This window comes from Serinus canaria, chromosome 25 (genome assembly GCF_022539315.1).
Source record: "Serinus canaria isolate serCan28SL12 chromosome 25, serCan2020, whole genome shotgun sequence".
In the NCBI taxonomy this organism is placed as follows: Eukaryota; Metazoa; Chordata; class Aves; order Passeriformes; family Fringillidae; genus Serinus; species Serinus canaria.
The window spans coordinates 1,443,762-1,449,928 of NC_066338.1; the positions used below are offsets into that span (position 1 = coordinate 1,443,762).

Genomic DNA, 6,167 nt, shown 5'->3' on the forward strand with positions numbered 1-6,167 from the left:
GTTCTTGTCCTGGTTTAGTTTGAGAGCTGTGCACTCAATCCCGGTGCTATGCGCGTTCGTTTAATGTGTCTCAGCATCTGCCGAGCGCTCCGTCGCCCGGAGGTGAAGAAGCGGCTTGTTCGCGCACAAGGCATTGTGCAGGTCGCTGTGCGCTCCGGAACTCAGCTTCTGCCGAAAGACGCCGGGAACCGGCACCTCTCTTCGGCGAGTTGCGGTAACCCGTCTTCTGCGGCTCTTGCCGCCTACATCTTAGCGAAAAAGCTTTTCCAGGCTTTCTCTCAAGAAAAAACTGTGCCAGCACATTAGGAATTCCCGGAGGTTTTTCATAAAGCTAGTCGAGTTCTTACTAGATTCGAGGCGAAAAGAAAAAGTAAGAGTCCCCACGGAGTGCTTCAAATAGCTCAGAAAGGTGCAAAGAAAGGGTTAGTGAGCTTTCTTTCCAGGGAAAGGGGCAGGAATGGTGATCCAGGGCCGTCGGCTCAGAGCAGCCTTCTGGCTCCTAAAATTCCTCATTGTGCAGGATGACTTCCAGGACCAAGCTGGCACGAGGGCAAAATTGGGCTGGTTTGAGAGTGCCAAGTACCTCCTGCAAAATGAAACCTAGAACCAGAGTTGGTGATTCTTGTTTCTTGAGGAAAACGGGCGGTGTTTGTGTTCCAGGGCCTGTGGCTCGGAGCAGTCCTCTGGCTCAAAATATTCTGCAGTGAGCAGGATGCCTCCCAGACGTAAGCTGGCAGCAGTGCCAACTTGGGCTTGTTTGAGAGTGCCAAGTACCTCCTGCAATCTGAAACCTAGAACCAGGGTTGGTGAGCTATGTTTCCAGGGAAAATTGGCAGCGTTGGTTGTTCCAGGGCTTGTGGCTCGAAGCAGCCTACTCTCTCCTAAAATTCCGCATTGCGCAGGATGCCTCCCAGACCCAAGCTGGCACCAGTGCCAACTTGGGCTGGTTTCAGAGTGCCAAGTACCTCCTGCAAACTGACGCCTAGAACTAGGGTTGATGAATTTTCCAAACTTCGGAAATGGGGCAAAGTTTTTGTTCCAGGTCTTTAGGCTCATAACAGCCTTCTGGCTCCTAAAATTCCGCATATTGCAGGATGCCTCCCAGGACCAAGCTGGCACCAGTGCCAATTTAAGCTGGTTTGAGAGTGCCAAGTACCTCCTGCAAACTGACACCTAGAACCAGGGTTGGTGAGTCTTGTTTCCAGGAAAAGGGGCAGCGTTGGTGTTCCAGGGCCTGTGGCTCAGAGCAGCCTTCTGGCTCCTAAAATTCCGCATTGCGCAGGATGCCTCCCAGGACCAAGCTGGCACCAGTGCCAAATTGGGCTGGTTTGAGAGTGCCAAGTACCTCCTGCAAACTGACACCATAGAACCAGGGTTGGTGAGTCTTGTTTCCAGGGAAAACGGGCAGCGTTGCTTGGTGTTCCAGGGCTTGTGGCTCAGAGCAGCCTTCTGGCTCCAAAAATTCCGCATTGTGCAGGATGCCTTCCAGGACCAAGCTGGCACCAGTGGAAACTCTGGCTGGTTTGAGAGTGCCAAGAACCTCCTGCAATCTGACACCATGGACCAGGGTTAGTGAGTCTTGTTTCCTGGGAAGTGGGCAGCATTGGTGTTCCAGGGCTTGTGGCTTGGAGCAGCCTTCTGGCTCAAAAAATTCTGCATTGCGTAGGACGCCTCCCAGAGGCAAGCTGGCACCAGTGCCAACTTGGGCTGGTTTGAGAGTGCCAAGTATCTCCTGCAATCTGACACCATGAACCAGGGCTAGTGAGCTATGTTTCCAGGGAAAGGGGCAGCATTGGTGATCCAGGGCCTGTGCCTCGAGCAGCCTACTCTCTCCTAAAATTCCGCATATCGCAGGATGCCTCCCAGACCCAAGCTGGCAGCAGTGCCAACCTGGGATATTTGACAGTGCCAAATACCTCCTGAAAACTGTCCCCTAGAACCAGAGTTGGTGAGTCTTGTTTCTCCAGGAAAACGGGAGGTGTTTGTTCCAGGGCCTGTGGCTCAGAGCAGCCTTCTGGCTCATAAAATTCCGCATTGCGCAGGATGCCTCCCAGACGCAAGCTGGCACCAGTGGAAACTTGGGCTTGTTTGAGAGTGCCAAGTACCTCCTGCAAACTGACCCCTATAACCAGTTTTGGTGAGCTTGTTTCCAGGGAAAAGGGGCAGCGTTTTTTGTTCCAGGGCTTGTGGCTCGGAGCAGCCTACTCTCTCCTAAAATTCCGCATTGCGCGGGATGACTCCCAGACCCAAGCTGGCAGCAGTGCCAACTTGGGCTTGTTTGAGAGTGCCAAGTACCTCCTGCAAACTGACGCCTAGAACTAGGTTGGTGAGTTTTAGAAACCTGGGAAATGGGGCAAATATTTTGTTCCAGGGCTTGTGGCTCAGAGCAGCCTACTGGCTCCTAAAATTCCGCATTGTGCAGGATGCCTCCCAGGACCAAGCTGGCACCAGTGCCAACTTGGGCTGGTTTGAGAGTGCCAAGTACCTCCTAAAAACTGACACCTAGAACCAGGGTTGGTGCGTCTTGTTTCTCCAGGAAAAAGGGCGTTGTTGGTGTTTCAGGGCCTGGTACTCGGAGCAGCCTTCTGGCTCCTAAAATTCTGCATTGTGCAGGATGCCTCCCAGGACCAAGCTGGCACCAGTGCCATGTTAGGCTGGTTTGAGTGGGCCGAATACCTCCTGAAAATTGAGTCCAAGAATCAGGGTTGGTGAGTTTTGCTTCCAGGAAAAGGGCAGGTTCGTTGGTGTTCCAGGGCATGTGGCTAAGAGCAGCCTTCTAGCTGCTAAAACTCCGCATTGTGCAGGATGCCTCCAGGACCAATCTGGCACCAGTGCCAAGTCAGGCTGTTTTGAGAGTGCCAAGTACCTCCTGCAAACTGACACCTAGAACCAGGGTTGGTGAGTCTTTCTTTCCAGGGAAAAGTGGCAGCGTTGATGTTCCAGGGCCTGTGGCTCGGAGCAGCCTTCTGGCTCCTAAAATTCCGCATTGTGCAGGATGCCTCACAGACGCAAGCTGGTACTGGTGCCAAGTCAGGCTGCTTAGAGAGTGCCAAGTACCTCCTGCAAACTAAAACCTAGAACCAGGGTTGGTGAGCTATGTTTCTTCAGGAAAAAGGGGCAGCATTGGTAGTTCCAGGGCCTGTGGCTCGGAGCATCCTACTCTCTCCTTAAACTCCGCATTGCGCAGGATGCCTTCCAGACCCAAGATGACAGCAGTTCCCACTTGAGCTGGTTTGAGAATGCCAAGTACCTCCTGAATACTGACTCCCAGAACAAGGATTGGTGAGTTTTCAAAACCGGGGAAGTGGTGCAAAGTTTTAGGTCCAGGCTTGTGGCTCAGAGCAGCCTTCTGGCTCATAAAATTCCGCATTAAGCTGGATGCCTCCCAGACGCAAGCTGGCACCAGTGTCCACTTGGGCTGGTTTGAGAGTGCCAAGTATCTCCTTCAAACTGACCCCTATAACCAGTTTTGGTGAGCTTTGTTTCCAGGGAAAATTGGCAGCGTTTTTTGTTCCAGGGCTTGTGGCTCGGAGCAGCCTACTCTCTCCTAAAATTCCGCATTGCGCAGGATGCCTCCCAGACCCAAGCTGGCACCAGTGCCAACTTGGGCTTGTTTGAGAGTGCCAAGTACTTCCTGCAAACTGACGCCTAGAACTAGGGTTGGTGAGTCTTGTTCTCCAGGAAAAGGGCAGGTTTGTGTTCCAGGGCTTGTGGCTCGAAGCAGCCTACTGTCTCCTAAAATTCCGCATTGCGCAGGATGCCTCCCAGACCCAAGCTGGCACCAGTGCCAACTTGGGCTTGTTTGTGAGTGCCAAGTACCTCCTGCAAACTGACACCTAGAACGAGGGTTGGTGAGCTACGTTTCCAGAGAAATGGGGCAGCGTTTGTGTTCTAGGGCCTGGTACTCGGAGCAGCCTTCTGGCTCAAAAAATTCTGCATTGCGCAGGATGCCTCCCAGACCCAAGCTGGCAGCAGTGCCAACTTGGGCTGGTTTGAGAGTGCCAAGTACCTCCTGCAAACTGACGCCTAGAACTAGGGTTGGTGAGTTTTCCAAACTGGGAAATGGGGCAAAGTTTTTGTTCCAGGTCTTTAGGCTCATAACAGCCTTCTTGCTCCTAAAATTCCGCATTGCGCAGGATGCCTCCCTGGACCAAGCTGACACCAGTGCCAACTGTGGCAGATTTGAGAGTGCCAAGTACCTCCTGAAAACTGACACCTAGAACCAGGGTTGGTGAGCTATGTTTCCAGAGAAATGGGGCAGCGCTTGTGTTCTAGGGCCTGGTAATCGGAGCAGCCTTCTGGCTCCTAAAATTCTGCATTGCGCAGGATGCCTCCAAGGAACAAGCTGGAACAAGTGCAAAATTGGGCTGGTTTGAGTGGGCCGAGTACCTCCTTAAAACTGACACCATGAACCAGGGTTGGTGAGTCTTACTTCCAGGAAAAAGTTGCAGCGTTGCATTGGTGTTCCAGGGCTTATGGCTCAGAGCAGCCTTCTGGCTCCTAAAATTCCGTATTGTGCAGGATGCCTCCCAGGACCAAGCTGGCACCAGTGCCAACTCTCGCTGCTTTGAGAGTGACAAGTACCTCCTGAAAACTGACTCCTAGAACTAGGGTTGGTGAGTTTTCCAAACCTGGGAAATGGGGCAAAGATTTTTTTCCAGTGCCTGTGACTCAGAGCAGCCTTCTGGCTCCTAAAATTCAGCATTGCGGAGGAGGCCTCCCAGGCCCAAATCGGCAGTAGCGCAAACTCTGGCTGGATTGAGAGTGCCAAGTACCTCCTGAAAACTGACACCATGAACCAGGGTTGGTGAGTCTGGTTTCCAGGGAAAACGGGCAGCGTCGCGTTGGTGTTCCAGGGCTTGTGGCTCGGAGCAGCCTTCTGGCTCCTAAAATTCCGCATTTTGCAGGATACCTTCCAGGACTAAGCAGGCACCAGTGGAAACTTGGGCTGGTTTGAGAGTGCCAAGTACCTCCTGCAATCTGACACCATGGAGCAGGGTTAGTGAGTCTTGTTTCCTGGGAAAAGGGCAGCATTGGTGTTCCAGGGCCTGTGGCTCGGAGCAGCCTTCTGGCTCAAAAAATTCCGCATTGCGCAGGACGCCTCCCACAGACAAGCTGGCACCAGTGCCAAATTGGGCTGGTTTGAGAGTGCCAAGTACCGCCTGCAATCTGACACCATGAACCAGGGTTAGTGAGCTATGTTTCCAGGGAAAGGGGCAGCATTGGTGATCCAGGGCCTGTGGCTAGGATCAGCCTTCGGGCTCATAAAATTCCGCATTGCGCAGGACGCCTCCAAGGACCAAGCTGGCACCAGTGAAAACTTTGAGAGTGCCAAGTACCTCTTTCAAACTGACCCCTAGAACCAGAGTTGGTGAGTCTTGTTTCTTCAGGTGAAAGGGCGGTGTTGGTGTTCCAGGGCTTGTGGCTCTGACCAGCCTTCTAGCTCCTACAATTCCGCATTGCGCAGGAGGACTCCCAGGGACAAGCTGGCACCAGTGCCAACGTGGGCTGGTTTGAGACTGCCAAGTACCTCCTAAAAACTGAAACCTAGGACCAGGGTTGGTGCATCTTGTTTCTCCAGTAAAAAGGGGGTTGTTGGTGTTCCAGGGCCAGTGGCTCGGAGCAGCCTTCTGGCTCCTAAAATTCAGCATTGCGCAGGATGCCTTCCAGGACGAAGTTGGCACCAGTGCCATGTTAGGCTGGTTTGAGTGGGCCCAATACCTCCTGAAAACTGACTCCAAGAATCAGGGTTGGTGAGTCTTGCTTCCAGGAAAAAGGTGCAGCGTTGCATTGGTGTTCCAAGGCTTGTGGCTCAAAGCAGCCTTCTGGCTCCTAAAATTCCGTGTTGTGCAGGATGCCTCCCAGGACCAAGCTGGCACCAGTGCCAACTCTGGCTGGTTTGAGAGTGACAAGTACCTCCTGCAAACTGACACTTAGAACCAGAGTTGGTGAGTCTTGTTTCTCCAGGAAAACGGGCGGTGTTGGTGTTCCAGGGCCTGTGGCTCGGAGCAGCCTTCTGGCTCCTAAAATTCAGCATTGCGCAGGATGCCTTCCAGGACGAAGTTGGCACCTGTGGAAGCATGGGCTGGTTTGAGAGTGCCAAGTACCTCCTGCAATATGACACCATGGACCAGGGTGTGAGCTTGTTTCCAGGAAAGGGCAGCATG

General features: G+C 53.0%; 1 long non-coding RNA gene across 1 annotated transcript in view; it reads right to left on the reverse strand.

Annotated features, from left to right (window-relative positions):
* Positions 1-1,089: 1,089 nt before the first annotated feature.
* The window catches only part of LOC127060445 (uncharacterized), a 218,492-nt gene continuing 213,414 nt past the window's right edge, over positions 1,090-6,167 (reverse strand). Inside the window, exon 6 of the long non-coding RNA XR_007779505.1 lies at positions 1,090-1,166. This is a non-coding gene — a long non-coding RNA (uncharacterized LOC127060445). The remainder of the gene's footprint in view (positions 1,167-6,167) is intronic.